Here is a 25,029-nt window from a genome sequence, read left to right as displayed (position 1 = left end):
ATAATGATAATAATAATAATGATAATGATAATGATAACAACAATAATAATAATAATAATAATAATGATAATACCAAAAAAAGAAAAAGAAAAAAAATAGTAATTTTAGTTAAAGCAAAACCGAAAAAAAAAAAAAAAAAAAAAAAGAAAAAAAAAGAAACAAAATGAATAAGAAATTAAATGAAGCAAGACGATAAAAAATTATGGAACACACTTAATGTCAACTCTATATAAAAGTGAAGTACGTTCAAGAGTTGGAGAAAGCCCTTTTATTATTTACAACAGGTTTCCTATCTCCTACATTCTAAATCATTATAATAATAACATAAAAGAAACTCCATCTACATTTAATAAAGTATTCAACCTATTCGTTATAAATATTTACATGTAATAAGAAAGAGTAATCGAAATTTTAAAACAAGCCGTAATACGCCAAGAGATTAAGTAGAATTTCAAAGCGATTTATTCTTACCGGTCACGATTTGCCGGCAAACTTTTCTCGGCGTCGAGAGTTGTTAAAAAAAAAAAAAAAAAAAAAAAAAAACAAAATATATATATTTGACTCCAAATAACAAGATAACGCAATACTTGCTGATTGAATATTAAAATTCCGTGTTCGATTCGCCTGGCGTCGCACGGGCAACTTAAGGCCACCGTCACGTGTACATTGGTCGCCGAAACAACTTCAACTTCCTTGATTTTCGAACCTGCCAAAAAAAAAAAAAAAAAAAAAAAAAAAGGCACGGCGACAAGCCAAACAAAATTAGGCACAAAATCAGACTACGACGTAGAGGCGTGTAAGAGCGCACACCTATAGGCGGCCTTTGCCAAAGACGCGGAGCAAAAGTTTCAACGTACGGCCATCCAATTATCGTAATTAAGCGAACTTTATCCGAACTAACTTCCGGCTATTCAAATTGAATTTGATAGTCAAAGGCGAGGCAAAAAAGGGCCCGCGCCTTCCTTCCTTCCTTCCTTCCTTCTGTCCGTCCTTCCACCTACTTACGCCGTAAGTGCAACGGCTCGTTTTGTTCTTCTCCATCGTCATAGAACGATATTGTCTGGGCGGGAGCCTCGCATACTTGCTCGACTCCCCCAATACACGATACTCAATTGCGCTCGTTACGTCAAAATGTACGCGACAACTTCATGTATCTCTCTCTCTCTCTCTCTCTCTCTCTCTCTCTTCCTCTTCCTTTTACGCTCCGTGTCTCTATTTTATCCGGGCTCTTGTACTACTCTCCCTACTGTGCATTTATCATTCTCTTGTATTTCACTAGCTCTTCCTTTCATCTTGATTGCTTCGGCTTCCTCTCTTACTCAGCTAGCTCTATTTCTCTCTCTCTCTCTCTCTCTCTCTCTCTCTCTCTCTCTCTCTCGTCGCGTCAAAAACCGTGTTCTTCAGAATACTGACTCACTTGAATAAAATATCTTTGAATACGTCGAAAATTTGCTTCGAATAAATATTCGATTTAGTGAACATTATTCCTCCCCCTCCCTCCGACCCTAACCCACACGGACCTTCACCTACCACGAAAGCCTGGCTTTGTAATATTAAATAAGTAATTATCTCGCATATCCCAAAGATTATCGCGCATTTTTACCAAAAACATCATCTGCGCGCTTATAAATGGAATTGCACAAGTACTGCATGTGCATTATCAAATGAGATAATTTATCTGCCTCGTTTCTTATTTAACTTCTTCCTCCATCTTCCCGAAGCTATTTATTAGTCGTAAGAACAGGGCACTGCATTATCCAGCTTATTTAAATATCCAATAACGAGAGGCAAAGTAAAATGCAAAACAGCTGATAATGACGATACTTAAATTACTCGTAATCCTTCAGTCCATTGCCATTTGTATAATGTTTAATGCTCTACGACTTATCGATGACGTGAAATTTTCATCACGAAAAGTGTGCCGCACGAATAGCCGGTAGCTCGTAAAGCTTTGAAAGAGGTTACAAGCTACATCGTCGGCTATAATAATGCACCCAATCCTTTATCGTGAAAAAGTAAAATGTCAAGCCATTATTGGATTCAGAGGACAAAATGGCAATGTGAAATCGAACGAAACGAAAGATTACGGAGTATTATTTGTAATATCGTCGAGAGCAACGATAAAATCATTTTGTCGCGACTTTTTCCCTCTTTTTTTCTTCTTTCCTTTCTCTCTCTCTCTCTCTCTCTCTCTCTATATATATATATATATATATATATATATATATATATATTAGCTTTATCAGTGACTACTTCTTACTTTACAAATTTTTCGACATCGCAACGACAAAATACACGTGTCGATAATACAAAAGCACTTTATCTTTACGTCCTTTACCCGCACACTACAGTCGCTCTTTTTGTCTCTCATCGAACTTCGTGCCCCCCCCCTCTCTCTCTCTCTCTCTCTATCTCTATCTCTCTCTCTCGCTCAACTTCTTTTGTCTCTCCTTTACTTCCTCGCTATCTGCCTCTCTCATTATCGCAAGAAAATCGCGCGGCAGCGATGCTGACAACGACATTGTATAATAGAGAAGCACGACAAAGGAAGCCTCCTTCTCCTTACTCTTTACCCTGCTTCTTCTTGTCACCCCGCCCTCCCTTACCCCCTACCCCCTACCCCCTCACCAATCATTCTTACACCCTCGGCGCAATCCCAACTCCCATTCCCTCATACACATTCTCTTCATTAGCTTCGTATCTATATGCAAACGTGTCGAGATTCGCGCGTAAGACGGTTGTGATTCACCAACACTTTCCGCGGGCAAAGCAGATTAAGATCCGGCATGCGCGCGCCCGCGCGCGCATAACTTTCGCTACCTGCAGCGGCCGATTGTCTCGCGGGAGCAAATCTAATCGAGCAGCACACTTCCTACTTATTATTTTCCCGTGCGAGGAAGTCGCCGAGGCGATAATACAGACTTACACTTATAAAAGCTTTTATCGCGGCCGTCCGTATGCACTTAAACGCATTGTTTGATCCGATATGAATTGGCGCAGCGCGAGTTTATTGGCCTCGCACTTTTAGCTAATCGGCTTCATTTTTATCGACGCGGAGCCTCGTTATTATTATTCTCCTAGTAGCGATTTTCCTTTGCTTAAGTGGAGCTCTCGTGCATTCTAATTCCCCGTCGTATTGCGGTACTCATTTTGACTCTTTGTACGTTCGCCCGCGCGCATTTACAAGCAGAGCCGACGGAATGAGTCAAATCGATTCCTATGAGATTTGCATTATGGCGTTCCAACAGGGGGCTTTTTATTTTTAACTTATTCGATTTCGAGATCCGCTGAATAATGCATACACGAATTGCTGACTGTGTTATTTAAGACATTCATGGAAATGCACTCTCTTCTCACGATGCACTTTTGTGCATTAACAAGATTTTAGAGCTGCCGCGATAATACGATAGAGCAATGGTTATACTTTTATGGCCGGGGACGTCGATTTTTCATTGAAATTTCACGATAACGCGAGCTTTTTAATGCGCGATTCGGCCATTTACCTTCACGTAACTCTAATAGCCTATTAATATAGCTTGCAAATCTATTAGAATCCCTAAATTTCGTAATTTTCGCTTTTAAGCAATTATTTGGAGAAAAAACAACTTGCCAATCATACATTACACGAATCCTTATTTTTTCAACGGCCTAATCTTATCGTACTTTAACACTACAAGATTTAAGGATACAGGAAAATCTTGATTAAGTAGTCTCGAATTCCAAACTTGGACTCTACGAGGCTGGCTTTGAAAACTCTGGCCGTAGCGATTACGTTCCGTGTGAAATATTTCAATGTTAATATCGCCGAACAACGTATTTAATATAGTCGGTGCGTTTAATCAAGATTTTCCCGTGCCAATAAATAGGCAACGCTTACTTTCTTGTTCCGGTCTCTGGAAATTCGCGATAGCGAGTCTTTGGGACTCCTTGCAACGGGATTTCAGTTTAAATGAAATCGTTCCACTGTTCAGCAACTTTGACCAGGACGTGTATTTAATTTAGCCTTAATGAAGAATTAAAGTTTGAAAAGCTATTACCTGCCCAGCTCTCTATTCCCATCAATATCCAAACAGTTACTTTGTCCGACAAATTCAGTTACAAAGTCATCAAAACTCTTTGCATCCGCTTAGCATGACTTCTTTGTGGACGGGGTCAATCGAGATTATGTGGCCCGCGGCAATGATGAAATCACCGTTACATTGTTGCAACGTACCTTCTCCTCCCTAACGATGAAAATCCCTTCGCGAACGATTCCCTCGTACGCGCCTAATAATCCATTGGCAACCTCCCGAAAGTAACACCGAGTGTAATCAATTCATGCACACGCTTTCCCCTACCCCCACCCCAATCACACACACACACACACACACTCTCTCTCTCTCTCTCTCTCTCTCACACTCACACTCACTCACTCACTCTCTCTCTCACTCACTCACTCACTCACTCACTCACTCACTCTCTCACTCACTCACTCACTCTGTCCCCTCATCGACTCCAGCGTCACAGCGGCTAATGGTTACCGTTAAATTCCCGAAGAAAGCTGGTGAACTCGGCATAAAAATTACCCGCTTCTTTGCATAAATTTGCATTAATCGGCAATGAGCGTTGGGCCGAGGTGGAGCCGAAAACACAGGGTTGGAAATAGAAGTGCGATTTACTTTATTTTCGAGAGCACTGCCACCGCGGCTCTCCCCACAAAAGCGCAAAGGCCTTTGATCGCGGGGCCGTTAATTGCGATTCCGATGGATTTTCGTGCGCGCTTGCGTGGGAGCAGAAAACGCGAAGCGTCGCGTCGCCGCGGAACCGAGTGCAAAAAACGTGGTCGGGGTTGCCGCGAGCCTCGTTAATTTACGCCCCCGCGTCATGAAGCGAGCATCAATTACGTCGCGGTGGCCCTCTCGACTCGTGGATCCGAGAGCGCGATTATTAATTCGCCCGATGGTCCGCGTTCCCCGCGTGCTTTACGACGTCGGCGAGATAAAGGATGGGCCGAGCAAGGGGTTTTGGTCGCGGTGAGACGGCACGGGGTGGCGTCGGAGGGCGGGAGGGGATGGTCGGCGAATAGGTGAGGAGGGGGGAGATTTGGCGGCGGGTTGTGGCGACGTTGGCTGAGGGTGAGTGGTTGAGGGGACGAGACCACGACGCACCGTCATAAGATGCTCACGCACGCACGCGCGCCAAGATTTACGAATCGATTAAAAAGGCCTTGTTTATATACACGGAGGAGGTCGGTCGTCGTATTCTCGAGCAAGTGCGCCTGACTTTACGTAAGCGCTCGTCTCGACGAGGCTTAAATACACCGTATCTCCGCGACGCGCGCCCGCGCTCACGCGTGTGTGTGTACGCACGCCTTGGCTCTTTAAGCGATCTCAACTTTTAATGGGATGCACGTGGCTCGCGTGCGTTAGTCGACGGGAGGCTTCAGAAAAAACGGGGGGTGGGGAATCGATGGTGGGGATTGGGGACGGAAAGTAAAAGAAAATACTCGGGCTCGTTTTTTTTTGTTTTTGTTTTTTTTTTTTTTTTGGTTTTTGGGCAGGTCGAGGAGTCGATACCGTCGAACCACCACGAGGGAATGAGATAGAATGGAGCAAGAAGACGTCTTTGTGAATGGCGTTGCGCAATGCCGCTGCTATCTTGTTAAGGCGTTCTTTTAGCGCCGATGTTTGTGTAATAATAGCTTGGGAACGTTCCTCATTGTGCGTATTGTGTACTAGTGTAATTTAACGGCTATTATGTAAAATGAAGACTCTTATTTGTTTGTAAGTCTCTTTAATCTCCTGGATGCAAATAAATTGGTATTCTTTTCATTTTTGACGTTAAGAATTACAGCGCAATTTTGTACGAGGAAAGTATAAAATTTTTACTTAACAGTTTAAGATGATTGATTCGAAGCACTTGTCGCGTTCCGCGCACATTCAAATAACGAGGATAATATGTTTCGCCTTTGTCGTTAAATGCCATTGGGCCTATTTCAGATAATATCGTTGTGATTTTCCGCAATGCAGGCTGAGCATTGATTGAGTCTTGATTATTGCAACGGCGAAATTTTTAAAGCAACAAAAGCAATCGTTATTTACTGCCTAATGGAGGACAGGAGTGGTAAATATGATGGAAAAAATGTATGTTCAGAAAATAAAAGACTTGGGAAGAAGAAGCTCACGGAATAGAAATGAAAGAAAGAGGGGTGAGACATAAAGTTAGAGAGAGTTAGATAGAGAGAGAGAGAGAGAGAGAGAGTGAGAGAGACGGGAAGTGAGATGTATGAGTGGGAGGGAAGAGGAAACAGAAGCCGAGTGCGGTATGTCACGGCACTTGCTATGTTTATTAATGCTTTACAAATACTGAAATAGAAAAGTGGGGATGGTGATTTATGAATGTGGGCTACAGGCCGTCGCACCAAGTTTCGGCGGCCTTTTCGTCTCTCTTTCTCTCTCTCTCTCTCTCTCTCTTCTCTCTCTTCTCTCTCTCTTCTCTCTTCTCTCTCTTCTCTCTCTCTTCTCTCTTCTCTCTTCTCTCTCTCTCTTCTCTCTCTCTTTTCTCTCTCTTTTCTCTCACTTTTTCGAAGGCTCTATCGTCTTCTTCTCACATCCGGTTGTACCTCCTTGCCACGATATCTTTTACACCTACGTTATAGCCGTCTTCGTATTAACTTTAGCCATTCGTTTTCCAGGACAACGATATAATATGCAACATTTGCATAAACAATGTAAGCTCGCATTGACGCAAATCCTGCTAATTAATCGGTTAATAATAGCTTTAAGTAATCGAGCTAATTCACCAGCCTATATAGTGCTTTATATAAAATGAATATTATTCATGATCGACGGTTTTACGAAATTAAGCTGCAATTTTGTTTCGATATTACGAAACGTTATTAAGTAATATTCATTAAAGCTTTTAGCTTAAATCGACAGGTGCAATGACATTAAAATTATAAAGAAAAAAAGGAGAATAAATTATTAATCTTTGCATACTGCGCGTGAATATCGTAAGCTTTAAAATCTTCTTATATAAATCATTCGAGCATGAAATATTACAATACTTTCTCCTTCTAGTTGTTTTTTCTCTCACCCCACCCCACCCCCTCTGTCTGTCTGTCTGTCTCTCTTTTTCTTTCTTTTTTCATTCTATTTTGTTTTTTGTTTTTTTTTTGTTTTTTGTTTTTTTTTTTGTTTTTTTTTTGTTTTTTTTTTGTTTTGTTTTTTTTTTGTTTTGTTTTAATTTTTACAAAAAAATCAGCGATTAACGAACGGTAGATAATAGTAAATCTTGTAAGCAATTAAGCATTGAATTATCGAATGAAAGAAAAGTTAATATCCTTTTAACTAAAGTGGGTCATCTAATTTATCGGAAGAATCACTTTGAACGGGGAGGAAATCTTTAGAAATAATAAATCCATAGGACGGCGTCAAATGAAAATCAAACAAAGTTCTCTTTATCCATCAGTCAGGTGTCAGTCCATCGATAAACCAGCAATTCCAAGCAACGACTCTTTCGCGGTCCCCCTCGTCTCATTGAAATCTGCAATCGAAAGCTGCTTATTTTCCACCGTATTACTCGAAAAGCTTCAACACTTTGAACTTTCCGGAATTCTAAAATTATCAACGTCAAAACAACATGGCACACCCAGCTGGTTTACTCTTTGAAATTATTGTTTAAAGGGACAGCTCTCGTTCTCAAAATTCAAATATGAAGTTCGTGACGCTTGCATTTCTTTCGAGCCTCGCAACTCCTGTCAAACTAATGGAAGGAAATCTCTAAGAATGATTTTTCTTTAAAAACGAAAAGAGATGCTTCGTTTGTTTGCCATTCTTTTTCTCAAATTTTATTTTGAGAAAATTCACGCTACACTTGACATTGCCGTAGCGTCTGAAACTTTTGTAACGAGTCTTTTGCATCGCCGACCTCTCAATACGGCTACTTCATTGCTGCGGATACGACGAGGCGAAGAGTTAATAAAGTTTACACCAACACTTTTTCGTACGAAGGTGCACTTAAGGTCGATGTATTTATTGTGCCTTAAATAAGCAAGCCAACGGCTGATTCCAATCTTGAATTTAATCGCACTCCTCATTCACGGCACCGTAAATTTGCATTCTCCCTATTTCTCCCGATCGTCGCTCGCTTGACCTCACCACCTCCGGCTCAAAAAGTCCAGCGCACGCGATGACAATCTCCCGCGCAAAATTGTGCGAAAGCAGCTCCGTGACACTTGGCAAATCTCTCCTCGGTAATCCCATCCCGCTTCTCGAATTCGGCACAGTTAACCCAGGCCGTCCCGCCCGATCGGCAGCGCACTCGATATCCCCGTAATTCCCTCGCGCCGGCGGAATTCCCACGCGACGCCGCGAGGAGCGCGCGAAATTGCTGGGCAATTCGAACGATAATCCAGCCGATGAAGAGCCCGCGCCTCGCCTCGCCTCGCCTCGCCTCATCACGAAAAGAAACGAGAAACGAAAGCTGCAGAAAGGCCTGCAGCTACGGCGCCCACAACTATCTTCGTCGTCCTCCGGAGCTCACGCACACGTACACGTCCGCACAATGCCCAATTAGCTGTCCGAGTGGGCGGCACATCTTACCTCCTCGCTCACTCATTCCCCATCTCCCCCTCCCCCCAACCAACCAACCAACCAACCAACCAACCAATCGCCATCCCCATCCGATTCAACCTCACGTTTCTCTTCTTTCGCAAAGTATAAATATCGCTTTTCGATGATTAGCGGCTGGTAATATTATTGTGGAGAGCCCCGCGACCTGACCAACGAGACAATGTGAGTGCCGCGAGAGACGTCCGACAAGATGCACGGCGCAGACGGAGATGGCAGCCGTTGAAAAAGCGCCTTATTATGCGCCACTACGACTTTTATTTCGCTTCGTTGCCAATGCGAACATTCGCGCGAGATAATTGACTGCGATAACTAGGCTCGAAATTTCAGGGAAATCTCCCTTCCCCCATCACGAGCATCACCAGCATCCCGTGCTGCCCAGCCGCAAAACAATGCGTGGCTCTTTCGGTAGCGTCGCTATGGATACGCGTCCTGAAAAGTACAAGATTCCTTTGCATCAAAGGGAGTAGAGTATTTTGCACACTGCTTACGCAAAACGTGACCTGACATTGTGACAAATCGAAAATAATTTTACGGGCGCACGTTTTTAATAAGACGGCTTTCGGACGAGGTTGCGATAGGGGTTGGACGGGATGCCTCTACACCGTCACGGGGTTGGCAGCGGGGCGGGATCGGGCGGTGATGGGAGGGGTGGGGAGGGTTAAAGAGTAAAATGCTATCTCTCGTAGCCAAGCTATTTTAGCCCGTGTTGCTTGCTCGTTGAAACACTTTGATTTATCACTGCTACTTCGTTTTCCTTCGTGAAACTCGTCTCGCATCAAAGATATCTAGTAAAAAATATACAGAGAGAGAGAGAGAGAGAGAGAGAGTGAGAGAGACAGACAGAATGCGTACAAAAATGGTCGTTTATTTAAGAGAAAAAAAGGCCAAGACAAATAAAAAAAATGGACAATGGATTAATAAATATTGCGCTACTTTTTCTTATAACCAAGAACGAATATAATGTCAAAATTTATAAAGTGAACCCAATAAACTCGGGATCAAAATAAAACAAATTTATTTGTTCGCAACGCCGAAAGCGTCAAGACTGTGCTGTGCAATAAGAGACGCAAAGGGAAAGGAGGTAATGAAACGAAGGTAAATAACAGGAGAGAAATTCATTTTGCTAGAATAAGGATAGAGAAAGGTGAGGGAGTGAGAGAGAGAGAGAGAGAGAGAGAGAGAGAGAGAGAGTGAGAGAGAGAGAGAGAGAGAGCGCGAGCGAATGAAGGAGGGAGGGAGAAAGTCTCTTGCAATTTTCAAGCATAAAAGCTGTACGACCAAAGATATAAACGCAAAATAGAAGAAATTTATTTTATTATACATAACGCAAAATTTAGGCTTATTTATAATGTCTAAGGGAAAAAATGAAAGCGTCACTAAGCTAAGAAATGAAGAATGCATTCGTGAAAGAGAAAGGCAATTAATGGCACGCGTTTATGGGCACATTATGCACAGTTGATTGATCACACTGTTAGTTATTTTATGAAAATGTTCCCCAACAAAGCCAATCAATTAAAACATTAATTTCTCATTGGCACTTCCTCCGTCACGGACTCATTTATTATAAACTTTAATTTCATTCCACGTATTCACAATGAGTTTAACAGCATAATCCAAGCCTGTTTATCATTGACAATTTATCTTTTACCGAATAAAAACTCGATGCCCGTAATCACTAATGCATATGCAGTAAAAACTTTATTACTGACCAAATGCAAGATTTTATACCAAAGAGGGTGAAAATAGTGGCGACCAGCGGCCCTAACGGCAGCCTCGATTCTTCCGAGCGCAATTCCACTCCCATAATATGTTAAATCCCCCACTCCACCTCCCCCTCCTCGTTCCCCACCACCAGCCGCCACCAGGAATCCGAAGAATATCGAAAGTGGATATACGCGAGAGTGACGTAGGAATAACGGCCATTTTAACTTATGCTTATGATAATTACCGATCGCCGCGTCGACCGCGAGCTTAGCAATTTCACGATAATAGCGATCGAAAACGGCCTCTTAAATAAAAAAATTTACATAACCACGAATGTGGCTCTTTGAATGTTCAAATGTTTAATGCGCTCAGTGTAAATAATTTCTTCGCGTATTTTAATGAATTTTTATGTAAGCTGAGCTGATTGATCTTAATTTGAGTGACATCCATAAGAACCAAAAAACGCGCTCGTAAATCGTGACTACTACCCACCTCCCTATCCCCACCCCCTACCCCGCGCTCACAGTCACGTCTTCGTGCTGTCCGTTAAACGAAGAAGCACACGGCTGTCAATTGTAAAGAAGTTGGCTCGCACGCGCACGCATACACCTCGAGCTCGCGTTTATGTAATAATAAATACCCGTCAAGGTGCCAGACGCACGTATGTTAATCGTTTTTCACGGCCCTGGCATCGGTTTGGAAAAAAAAAAAATTCCAAGGGACTGATACTTCAGGACTGGCGAATGTCGTGGACTGATGGCGTGAGGGCGCGCGCGCTGCAATTTTCCAAGTCCCGGACGTCCGAGGCCAATGCGCACTCGACGCTCGACGCGGCCTCCAAGTCTCGCCACGGCTTCATTGGGGGGCGGGGGGAAAAAAAAAAAAAAAAAAAAAAAAAAAAAAATTATCCTCCGGCTGCCACGCTAAAGCCACGTCTGCCGCGATAAAGAATTCAACGAAGCGAGGGTGGAACGCAATATGGCCCCGGACGGGTAAATAACGTCGGGGGAGGCAATTGCACGTACGCTCATCTCGGTGGAATCCCGCATGGGCGTCAATTGGATTATTGCCGTGATTTTCAGCACCCGCCTGAGCGACGCGAAAATTACGATAACGTGAGCATGGAAAGGAGGACGTATTGGCAGCCTCTCCCCCCCCCCTCTCTCTCTCTCTCTCGCCACCCCCTCGCCGTCGCTCACCATCGCTCGCCATCTGATTATACGGCTCGTTTTCTCCGTAACGTTTACTCGCTAAAGAGATCTTCATTACCTGCCGCAGCAGCAGCAGCTTTTATCATTTTTTCATCCTTCTTTTTTCTCGAAACGGTGCCTTTCCCCGAGTGCCTTTGTGCCGATTATGGGCACCGGCTTTAACGATGCTTTTTACGATCGAGTGGAGTGGCGCGGATAGAAGTTGTCTTTAATAGACTGGCGGGATGTTTGCAAATTTAATTGAATCGTTCAATTGCTTGATCGGAACATGCTTTTATATTGATTTCACTCTGAGTGAGAGAGAGAGAGAGAGTGAGAGAGTGAGAGAGAGAGAGAGAGAGAGAGTGCGAGAGTGCGAGAGTGCGAGAGTGCGAGAGTGCGAGAGTGCGAGAGTGCGAGAGTGCGAGAGTGCGAGAGTGCGAGAGTGCGAGAGTGCGAGAGTGCGAGAGTGCGAGAGTGTGAGAGAGTGAGTGAGATTGAGTGAGATTGAGTGAGGGAGACAGAGAAAGAGAAAGAGACAGATAGACAGATAGCAGATAGACAGATAGACAGATAGACAGAGAGAACTAGGAGCAAGGTAGCACGTTCTTTCTTCTTATGTTCATTTATTTTTCTTTGGATAAACGTTGCCGCGATCGATCCCTTTTTTTACGAGTACAGTTCGCTCGACTATTTGAAAATCTTTCGTATGACTGCATATTTTTTTCTCTTCTCTTCTTTTTTTTTTTTTTTTTTTTTTTTTTTTGATTTTTTTTTTTTTATTTATTAATAGTGAGAAAAGGTAAATTTTATTTACTATAGCGACGAATAATAGCTTTGTGACATTAATGAATCACGTAACATCGGTATATGGTACAAAATTTACGTTTATTATTATTATTCCATTAATGCATAAAAGCTGATGGATGAATTTGAAAATAATGAACGATAGATGTGGATTTCGTAACGAATAATTCTTGAAAAAAAAGAAAAAAAAGAAAAAGAAAAAAACCCAAAAGCAAAAAAACAAAACAATACGAAAGAAAAAAAATAGAAAAGAAAAAATCGAAGATAAAAGCTTAGTCGTATTTGCTAATTGCTCAATTCAATTATATTGTACGATACATTTGCTACTGTTATTTTAATAATCATGAGCGAGTGACTATTGGTTTCTTTATCGTCGCGTGAAAAAATTTTATTGAAATGTACAGGTCGTAGATTTGGCCCCGTTGACATTCTGCGCGCTACGTTTTGACTTTCGTGCGAGCCTTCGGGCCGATTTGTTTGCTTTGGCTCGGAAAATAATATTACTTTAGGCCTTTGTCGTAATATCGTGCAAAGAAACAAAAATCTCTCCCTCCTTAGTGTGAAGCATTTGATGGATATCTACGAATCACTTCTGACATAATAGAGACGCGTGTCAAGGAAATGAGCTTACAACCAACGTTCACCGGACGGCATATATATTTTTAAAATTATATTTACGCTCACGTACAATTAATCTTCAATGTGTATCGAAATTTCGTAAAATATTTCGAATGAAAATATTTCCTGTACAAATATGTTGGCTTAACAGTTGAAAATCAAATAAATTTTGTGAATGTAAAAGTTTATTAATAATCGATATTGTCCTCGCGTATTGCGAAACAGTCGGTGGATTCTGCTTGAATCGAGCTTCTTCAAATTTTTGCCATTGCTATTATGAATTCCGCGAGCGGAAATAAGACGAAACGCAAAATATTGCAACATACTTTCAAAGCCAACGGCATTGCTAATAGTTAAATTTTCGTAAACAATGGCTTGTCTACGATAAAAATATAAAAGTAACTGCTCTTTGATTTAGGTTTTTCATATTATATTATTCTGACTCTCCTTCCATCCAATGATATAAGGATTTCATTATAATAAAAGCCATACATCATTTGCATTTACAGCAATTCATCATTGTTATGTTGTGAAATTACGGTGACATCATAAAAGGGTGAGAAATCAACATTTACGTTAAAAATCCGACGCGAATAACAATAATAACTTTTATTTAAATACATAATATATTTTGATAAGTTATGATTTGTTTAAATACGTAATTATGTCGCTGATGCAGTAAATATTATACTCAAGATAAATAGATAACGGCTTTCTTTATAATTACAAATAAATTAAATAAACTATGAGGTGCGCGTACAAGTAGGTCAGTAATAAAATATAAATAATCATTTAAGTCGTGTACTAAATTTTTATTGCATAAAAATTTATTTTAACATAGCAGCATATATATATTATTTCGAGCAATTAATAAGCAATGTATTATCAACATGGCCGGCTCGTGTTTCTCTCCTAGCCTATGCTAATGATTAATACATTAAATATATAATATTTATGAAATTGCGATACGCTTTAAGTTTTCCGTGTGACAAATTTATTCTTCCACTGCACACGAACGGAAGGTAGTAACGAATTAAAAATATCGCCTTTTTTCTTCTTTTTTTTTTCTTTCTTTTTTTTCCTTCAACATTATCATAATTAATAGGATTAGTATTACATTAAGCGTACAAAAAGTCTAATTTTCGTTATTCGGTTAATTTGAAATGGCCGATTATTCATTCAGAAATGAAGTTGTAACGTTTAAGGGAACGTTTTAAATCGACCGCTTTTCATTAAATATCCATAGTTCAATTTCATTAGTGCGCATTAAAAAAAAAAAGCCCCATTATGGTAAGAATTTCATTAATACAAATGATTTATAAATCTCTTAGCTATAAACATACAGTTGAGTGAAGTAATGACCAACAAAAATGTCCATCGAAACTTAACAGCCCCATAATTGAAGCCCGTAAAAAAAGAAAAAAGAAAAAAAAAGAATAAAAAAAAAAAAAGAGAGAAAAAAGAGAGAAAAAAGAAAGAGAAAAAAAGAGAGAAAAAAAAACAGAAAAAAGTAGATGAAAAAAATACCCCCCCCCCCCGAACGGTGTATTAAATCTCAAATTACGCGGTGTGGTAGAAGATAGAATTATAAAATAAAAAAAATTCTTCATTATCAAAGGGAACGAAAATTTTTTCTTTTTGATTTTCATCACCTATTACATTGCTTTCTTCACTCTTATAAAGCGCCATTCAATGATTGTAAACGAGCGGCCAGGAGAAAATGAAAAGGAACATTCACCACCAGCTCGATTCCTTTGTCGCGTTATAATTATTCAAAGATACTAAAGTAAGGATGGAGAACGGTGACGAACCCTGATGACTTCTTCACGCTCCCTTTGAAATAAAATTAAGCCTCGTATTGTAGATTTGCCACGCTCTTAAATCCATTTCGACATGCCGGCATCGCGGCTCACCTCCCATTTTTCCCGCCGATTTTTCCCCCGAAAGTCACGTGAAAATTCGTCGCAAAATCCTTAATCACCGGCCAATCTTCACAATTCCATGTCGTCTCCCCGTCCTCCTTCTCGTTCTCCGTTTCTCTTTTCTTCCGCCACGTCACCCCGCCACCTTCCCTCGCCACAGCGGCCTGTGCATCTTCGTCGGCCGAGACGACGAGGAAAAGGGGACCGATGATTTGTGGAGCCTCGGCGTCTCTCTTGCGGGGGCCCGTAATCGCCCGGGACACACAAGATATACGCCTCTTGGCCTCGCTGATATTCCATACGGGCGCTTTTCGCACTCGATACATCGCGCCTCGCTCGCTTTCCTTTTTTTTTTTTTCACCCTCGCCTACTCGTCCCCGATAAGAATCTCGCTAATTTTACACGCGAACTTGGTGATTTATGCGCGCGCGCGCGCTGCCGATTTTTGTCGCGTCACACCGCAACGATAGCTACACTTTTCTCCCATTAAGAAAGCTCCGTTCGCCTTCGTTATTCTTGCCATTACGAGTCAATCCGAGCGTTTACAAGGAAAGCTGACGTTCATTAATTATCATTGCAATTTCATGCATGTCTAACGACATTATTAATTACTATCTCCGTTGTGCATCTTTGGCTGCCAATAGGGGACTATACATTTTACGTTCTCCTTGCTTTTTGTCTTCGTCTAATTATGAAATTATGGATTTAATTCCTTTCCCAATGCATTAATTACATTAAGATTATTGTTATAACGAGCCGTAGATCCTTTAATTGATCTGTACAATATGAGTCGAGTATATTCGGCTCGACATTTGTTATTTCGATTATATGCGCTCATTAGGTCGTCGAGGCGTACATTATTCCTTCGAGCTGTCACGCCGAGCTTAAAGGAAACTATGAACTCTCCACGACACGAAGCAATCGAAATATTACGCAAATATACAAGATACTTGATTTTAACGTAAAGATTGAAACGTTGTTAAGTCCACCGAGCGTTTCTTTCGAATTTCTCGCTCGTAATATATGAAAATTCATAGCAAAGGACGTCCGGCAATGTAACATCAAACACACGACTATTGTTCCTCGCTGCAGAACAATAGCAGCGCGAATAAGGATGTGTAATGATTTATGCATACGACTGTAATTAATAAATCTTATTGTACATTGTAAGCTCGTGAAATTTGTACTCTACAGTGAAAATTGTAATAAAAAAGCGCTCTAACGTCTTGCACGTGTCATAGTCATAAACAGTGTGATATTTGAGGGAAAGGTCTCGGTTAGTGACGCTGAACTCTGTCTGAATTATTACAAAATGATTTAATCGTAATAGTCCTGGGCGAGCGATATAACTCTTCTATTCTTTTGAAAATTCTTTGAATGAAGTAACTTGGAAACACTTCACTTGGATGACTCAGACATCCATACTATCAAGTCCTATTCAGATCTGTACACATGATATTCCTCAATTACAACTAAAGTACTCTTCGTTACGTAATATATATACATATATATATATATATATATATATATATATATATATATTTTCTTTTTTCTTTTCTTTCTAATCCACCTCTTACAACTCTGTCTCTCGATTCGCTTAACCTAATGGTTTAATTGGTACAAGAAGATATTTTTCTTTTAACGGCTTAGTTGGCCGTTAACCATTCCAACGCGTTTATGGCTACAGATAGAAGAAGGTACTTTGTATTCTTGTCTAGCCTTTCCCTCGTCTGCCTTTCTACTCTAACACACACACCCCCTTCACCCCCCCCCCATCCGCCACTCCTCGACCCGCTCGCTTTTTCTCTCACGCGCGCCGCCCGACTTCTCCACGTTTTTGCTCCGATGCATTTTTTCCATCCGACGAGGCCGCAGCAGCAGGCACAGTAAATTACAGCGAGAGGCTTAAGGCCGGAAGGACGTAACTGCCAGGGACTTAAACCTCCACGATGTGATTAGATTTTCCTCCTTGGCACGCTTGGCAATGCCGAATAAAGCGCTTCACGTGATATCTCTCGCGCACAAAGCGAGAGTCCACCGAACGCTAGTTGCAACGGGGGTGAGTTGTTTGTAACGAATTTGCCCCTTTCGCGATCCCGATCCCGATCCCGATCCCGTTTAACCCCGTTTATTTTTTTTTCTTTCTCGTTCCTTATTAATATTGCAGGTAGTTGGATATAGATGGACGAGCTATGCAGAGGGATGGGGACAATTAAGGAGTGGGGTTTCCCTAGATATCTCTCTCTCTCTCTCTCTCTCTCTCTCTCTCTCTCTCTCTCTCTCCCTCTCTCTTATGTATTTGCATGACAAAAAGGCGCTAGCGAGCGAGAATTTAGCACTGTCACGGCTCGGCGGGTTCACAAGCCTGTTCTCTGTATCTGCAGTCCTCCCTCCCTCCCAACCCCTCCGCCCCTCGTCATCATTCCCCGCCACGATCCACCCCGCCCTGTCGAACAATCCTCCGCCACTCTCTTCAATCATACCGTTTTAAATCAATAAGCCGCATTATACGCTCGAATTTCTTTTTATTTATTTACACGCGCATAGTATATTTGTACTCGTGTAAAATGCCAATGATGGGTGGGGCGGGGGTGGGGATGGTGAGTGCATTATTTCGCAATGCTAATATGGCGGGCTTTTGTTGGGTAGCGGACCGGGCCCTGCTCGAATGCTCCCCCTGCTTAACGAGGTGAGATGCACTTACGTGCGCACATCATCGATGATGCGGGACGGCAGAAGTTGTGGCGAGAGAGAGACTCCCGAGATCAGTTAGTTTTACCTTATGAATATGTTTTATGTACTCGTCGGGGCGGTAGGCACATTGTGCTCGTAGGCCCTCATTCTTTTTTTCCCTTTTGCATTTTACGCGCGCTGCGACTGACAGTCCCGATAATGTGCTCTTCTTTCTTTGTTCCAGGTGAGTTGGGCAACTTTTTTCTAAATCGAGCCACTTTACGATGTACCGACCGCCCAAGGGTTCGTATGTGCCTCAGATACTCATTATTCAGAAAAACCTATTACAAAATCATTCGAGTTAGTGCGGCTACCATAATAAATAACTGTCCGCTTAAAAATATATTTGAACAAAGCAAGTTGGATAAAGTATTTGCTCGTAGAAAATCCATTAACGAGTAAGGTGGGAGAAAATTTCAGGCCTCCGATTGTTAGGGTAAAAATTTTTGGGTGTTTTTTTTTTTTGATTTTTGTTTTCATTTGTTTTGTTTTGTTTCGTTATTTAAGACGCCCTTCAAGAAAAAATCCAAGACAAATGTCTATTTGTCGGCTTTTCCAATCATAAACGTATAAAAATATCGGCTTCTCGGGGAGTCTACGAGAGAGCGCATTTATTTGACAGGAAAATCAGAATTTCCACTTGTAAATTGAAATGAAATAGGGCAAGGATAAAAGACTCGGCGGCGGCCGTCTGCCAATATCAACATATAATCTGAAAAAAAATCTCTTAATTTTCTATTATTATTGTATTGTTACATAGATTTTTTTTTTTTTTTTTTTTTTTTTTTTTTTTTTTTTTTTTTTTTTTTGCTGAAACGTAGATGAGCCGACATGTCAGAAGTTTGGGAGAATCTCCTTACGAAATTTCCAAACTTTTACAGTCGAGAAACCATAAAATTATTCGAATTTATAATATTCGAAAATTGCAGCTAGTCGGTTCGCCGAATAATAAATATTAAATTTCTCCGTAAATGTTTGCCGAATAATAAATAGTTTTTTTTTTTTTTTTTTTTTTTTTTATAAAATTTTCTAAAATGTGGGCATGCATTATTTATTATTTATTATTAGTCGTGCATTGTTCCTTTAAAGCCGTATTGTAACTTTTCATATATCTTGTAAATAAAGATACACGCCAGCGTGACAGGCACGCGAAACTTTTATCCAGACGCACGCAGCATCCGCTTTATCTAACAGTAAACGTATGCTTTTAAACCGTTTTTCTGCTTCCACTGTCCCAACGATATCAGCCACGACATTTTTATTTGGTCGATTTCTTCGCCTCGTAATCCCCCTCCCCTCCCCCCATCCCCGCCCCTCTCCCGCCAAACCCGTTCTCATCCCTTTATCACAGCCCACCACCAAGCTCCACACCTCCATCATACGCCCCCGCCAAAAGCGATCGGCCAATCGCCAAGAGAAAGGGAAACTGTGAAAATATAGCCGAGATTCGAGGCAGATGGAGTTGGCGACTTATGTGTATCGAAGAGCCGCGGATAATCCTCTCCTCGGCGCAACGGCCGTCAGGTGAACTCGAAAATCCGGTCCGCGGGCTTTTTCCCTGCGAAATATGCGTGCCGATTTCGATTGAAGATGAGCTCGCAAGCACTCGGCCGTCCGAAGATTTGTCGACGGTTATTCAACGCGAGTTCGTTTTTCAAAAACAATTTCATGCTGTAAATTATGTCCCGCGTGTGCGCCGCGTATTTATATGGGCCGGCGCAATAAAACTTCTACTTTTATAACGACGGGCTTTCTACTTAATTAAAATCTGCAGAAAATGTTGTTCTCGTTCCGTTCCCCCAAACATTTGTTTTTTTTCTCTCTCTCTCTCTCTCTCTCTCTCTCTCTCTTTCGTCGTTTTCACGCGGGCCGCTGCCTCTTTTTAAACCCCACCCCCCGTTCGACTTACTTTCGTCGTTTTTGCGAAATATTAAAAGCTCAACCAAACGCACAGGAGGCATTGGTCAACGAGATGTTTATTTTTGGAGCGGATGAAAAATCTCAAGTTAATATGAGCTTACGAGCGTCTTGTTTTTATCTTTTTTTTTCTTTTGTTTTGTTTGTTTGTTTGTTTGTTTGTTTGTTTTTTTTTTTTTTTTTTTTTTTTTTTTTTTTTTTTTTTTTTTTTTTTTTTTTTTTTTTTTTTTTTTTTTTTTTTTTTTTTTGTTAACGTCCCTCGACAATCGTTCTTATTTTGGAGATGAGTCAATGTACAATAATATAGTCGGTATGAAGATATGGCGATCAAATTGGATTTATAGCCAATAATTAATTATGCAATACAATCGTTAAAACTGATTTAGAGGAGCGAGGCACTTAAATTTTAACTATGTCGAATTTTTAAAACATTCGTTTTACTTTTTACGCTTATCTTATTGTAAATAAAAGTAATCCGTATCCTTTTCAATTTAAAGTCATTTAGATTTTTATTGTAATTAAACAGGAGTAAAAATATAATTTATGTCCTAAGTCGGGCATGTTGGAATTTTTTAAAGTTTTCTCTTGCCGATATACATTTACATTATATACATAATATTTAACGGCAATCATTATGTATTTTAAGTATTATTCTTCTTTTACAAAGCCACTATTTTGAGAAAGTTTTATTTTTCAAATGATTATCAATAAAAATCAATGTGTGTGTGCGCGCGCGTGCGTGTATATATATATATATATATATATATATATATGTTTAGATGTATGTATTTATTGACTTTGAATGGTTAAAGGATTCATTAAATAATAGAAATTTCGTCAAATAGTGTATGTAAAAAGTTTGGTATATATCGGCGAATAATGAATACATAGTAAACATTACAATTTTTAATATTCATTTTGAAATATAATGTGATAGGAAAGTTTTGTAGATAATATACATTGTATAATTGTTTAAAAGTTTAAAATAAATTTTTATAAGTAATTTATAAACTTACCAATCATTAAATCATTAACTCCATTCATTAAAACCATATTCAAAGCAAATGACACTTGGATAAAGTATTTTCAGCTTCTCAGGGCAATAGATAATACATAACGTTAGTGTGATATTTAATATAAATGCAACATCAAATCTATTTTTGCGATACATTTAGTTTAATATGATAAACTCTTACTTTGTTAATTCATAATAATAACAATACCTAAATGATTCTGAAAGGTTAGAAAAGTTTTTAAAATAAGAGGGTTGCTAAGAAGTTCGAGAGTTTGTCTTATTTTCGGCAACATACATTATTAATTCGCCAAACAATAGATTATTTAACAGAGACAGTAATGGCCTAAGAGATACAAACTTCCGTTGTTCATTTCAATTAATTCCTTCTCCATAAAAGAATTTTCTTTTTACCGTACATCGCATAGGCTTTACCCCTATAAATTTACCCTTAATAAACTCTGGACTTTCATCCCTCTCTCGCAACTCTCAAGCAACTATGCCTGAGAGGAAGAGCGATATTTCTTTAAAAAAGAAATTAAAAAAAAAAAGAAAAAAGAAAAAAAAATTGATCTCCCGAAGCAAGATTCCTGGGCAACTTTATCGGATACACTCATCGCATTTTTTAGTCCCAAGGCGCGTCTCCGGCGAACTTTTGTGAAAGAGATCATCTAATGAGCATACAAACATTTCATTTTATTTTTCATCGCCAAAATTAATTAAACTCAACTGGGCTTACATAACACATCTCGAAAGCCAATCTTGCCCCACCCCGTTCCCTCTCACCCAACCTCCTCCTTCTATCAATATATTATTAGAATACGTATTCTTTTTTTTTTTTTTCTTTTTTCTACAAACTCACGTTATAAGATGCAAGTTACTTACGCATAAGGGAGCAATAACTTTTATATCCAATGAAAAGTGTCGCGATAACAAATCTCTCGGATTACACGCATTATTCCCGATAGACTCCTCATATTTTATTGGCAGGTCGAGGAAGCCGACCGATAAAAGGGAGATCGATATCGTCGAGCGCATCTATTTTCATCAGCTCCATCGGCACAACTATTTAACGCCAGCATTAGCCCGAAAAAAGCCGACAAATGACGACAGGACGCAAACGGATGGAGCGGAGGTAAAGGGCGCGTGCCAACCCCCCCCCCCGAGAATCACCGTCACGCGATAATTAAAAGCGCGTTACGGCCCTTTTTCCATTTACCCCTTCTCACACCACCACCCCCCTCCCATCCCATACCCCCTCCCACGGCACGGCCCCGTAGTCTTTCGGTTTGCGCGCGCGCGCGCGAGAGAGAGAGGGTGCGAGATCATTGTACGGTGGACTGGTCAGCCGTTAATATCGATTCCCCGTGGCGTGGCTACGTCCTGAGAGGGAAAAACAGCCTCCTGTCAGAGGCGCCGTCGTCGCGATTCTCCCTCGCGCACCACCTCGAAAACACGCTGCTGTGCAGATGTTACGTGCGCCTGTGGTCGTGAGCGGCTAGGGGGAGAGGAAACCTCCCATCGACTCGACTAAAGCGAAAGAATCCCGTGAGCGAGGAGCTACGTGTGCTACCTTCAGCCATCGTGGCGAAAGAAATTACGGAGCGGAGGGGGGCGACCTTAATCCCTGCGTGTACAGACCCTTTTCCCTCCGGTCTTTCACCATCTCTTGTTCGTCAGCGATCGTGCATCGCTCGCCTTTGTGGTGAGATAAATAAATTATTCCTCATCGGCATTATGCCTCTTATTAGGTCATATTTTTCGCCTCGCTTTGACGCTCGAATGCAGGAGTCGAGGAGACACGCGAAACTTAACTTTTCCTCGGCGTTACAACTACTATCCCCTTGATAATTTATTGGAAAGTAACGTCGGATTGGGTTTCCCGTCATTTGAAATCTTTATAAGCCATAAAAATGTTTAAGAATACTTAATGCTCGTAGCTACGGTCTCTCGTCATTGATTACGCACACGAGATATTGGTTAAGTAGAGTGCTGTGCATACTACTTTACGCTCCGTAAACGACATTTTCCCCTTAGATTGCGAATAATTTTCACTTGCCAATAAATAGCCAGCTCATCGTGTATTTTCCTTGACCAGCGAGCGAATTACGAGTCGAAATTTCCTTTTCGTCGCGTCTAGAGGGGCCTGACGGATTAATGTCAACACACGAGAAATAAGCTTATCATACGTTTATGTTATATGAATTAATTATGAGAGATGTTAAAAAAGGACTAGACATTTCGTATTTCATAACAAAACGTTTCCTATTATCTTGGAATGAACTTATTCGTTTCAATTTTCAAAAACTTTTTGCTTTACACGCCTATGCAACTGATTGATTAATAATTCGTAACAGTCAATACTTCATACGTATGAAATTGTGATAATTCGTTCGGGCAAACTGTACTATTAAATACGATATGAGAAAGAAAGAAAAGGAAAGGGGGAAAAGGAGAGAAAATACGAAGGAAGAAGAAAAAAACTAAATTGTATTTCATGCTAAGAAATTAATTAAAATATCTTGAAATTTAGCAAAGTAAGGTAGTGCGGAGTAATCTATATATCCTCGAAATATACCACCATTGCACAGAGAGTTAATTGAATTGTGGTCCTTTGATGTAATAGTCTCTTACAAAATCATTCTTGCCAACTGGTTCTGACAGTTTACGATAAATATCCAGTAAATTTCGGAATATACAAACTATGAAAACATGTAAACATTAACATGTTTGATCAACGATTTAAAAATTTAATATAAAGTTCAGAAGATGCGAGTCGATGCACTTTATTTTTCACTTCAATTTTCTACAATCGTTCGTCTCTAATCAATTTGAGGCTCTAGAGAAAATTATAGTCCACGGTTTACTCAAATTCCACTTTATTATTTAATAAATATCATTTAAATTGCCGTTCAATCGTACAAGAGATCGATTCTTTTAACTATGATATGCACGATTTAATGCAATTGTTCAAAAAACTACATTATTTTCATGCAAAGTAAATTAGACGTAGTTTCACATAATTACGAGTTATTCTTGCTTAGGTAAATTTGTTGCAATATTTATAATTAAAAGGTACAATTGCCTTATATAAATTACAAGAGCCTGGACTACATTTACTAGTCATTTACCAGTCCGTAGAATAAGGTTTCAAGTACCAAACAAAGTTTCTGCATCTGTGCACATCAGTCTTCCGTCTTCCTTAAGACATTGATTTTGTTGTTGTTGTTGTTGTTGTTGTTCATTTAATTAAAATTATAAAATTTTATTCTCATACACTATATGCTCTAAATTTTAATAGCATTAAGAATGAATTTACATGACAAAAGAGAAACATATCAAAATAAACTTTTCCATACAAGTAACAACGATCAGACGAATAATGATCAGGTAGGATATTACAGATACAATCAATCGTTGGCAATCGAAAGAAATATTATATATTTAATCTGATTTTTGAAAGATATAGTAGCGCTACTTTGAAAAATCATTCGATCTCAACTGTGGTAGTATCTCTCGGATCGCTTATTTAATTCTCTCCCGTTCATCCTTTCATCGTCTTGCTAACTCGTCTTTTTCATCAGCCCGTTCTTTCCCTCTAAAATCCCTCCGTCTCGCTCTCCCGCTCTGCATCCCTATTTTCATCCCCTTTTTTCGGCGTCGCCTTCATCTCCTCAAGGGAAAACAAGAGTGGAGTAGAATCCAGCCTGGCAGCGCTAAAAGCCGAGGCGATTTACCGCGATATGACAACAGAGAGAGACCGATGCATAAATCGTGCGAGAAATACAGAGAGAGAGAGAGAGAGAGAGAGAGAGAGAGAGAGAGCGGAGTCGGAGAAAAGAGGAAGGAAATAATAAGGCGATATCGTACGTACTCGCGTATGCGTGTGCGCGCGCGCGAGTATTAACGAGAAAGTATAAGGCAAGATATATAATACAACAGCATCCTAAATGGAATAAGGGAGAACTGCGTTTCAAGGAAGAAAGGGAGCGGGCTATAGATGAAAAAGGGGCTCCTGTGGCCGTACAGTCGAAAACGGCTCCGACGTCTCGGCATCCATATGGCATATTCGACCGTAATGCACATTCACAGCCGCGCGCATCCGTGCACACGGACACGTACGCGCGTAGGCGCATACGTATTGTCGGTGCAGCCATAAGCAGCCGAGAGGAGGGAATCGACCGGTGTGCACTCTACCTGCCTCCTCTCCCTCTCGCCATCTCCACTCGCTCGCTCTCTCCCTCTCGTGCACACACGCGCGCGCGCACTCTCCCTATCTTCTTGACTTTATTCTGTCTCTTACCCCTTCCATTAACCCCCTACTTCCCCATCACCCCACCCTCCCCCTTTACCCACCCCTTTCCGCACAACCTGCCGCCCCCTCGCTCGTTGCTTCTTTCCCTTTCGTACGATCACGACAAGCGCACACACAACCGCCAGTATACTACATCCACTCGTACGTACGCGAGTACACGTACGGAGGAGAGCGAGCGTGTACACGGGGGGGGGGGGTG

Source organism: Ceratosolen solmsi, unplaced genomic scaffold, assembly GCF_000503995.2.
Source record: "Ceratosolen solmsi marchali unplaced genomic scaffold, CerSol_1.0 scaffold35, whole genome shotgun sequence".
Lineage (NCBI taxonomy): Eukaryota > Metazoa > Arthropoda > Insecta > Hymenoptera > Agaonidae > Ceratosolen > Ceratosolen solmsi.
The sequence above is the reverse complement of the archived record's forward strand: the minus strand, read 5'-3'. Positions refer to the sequence as shown.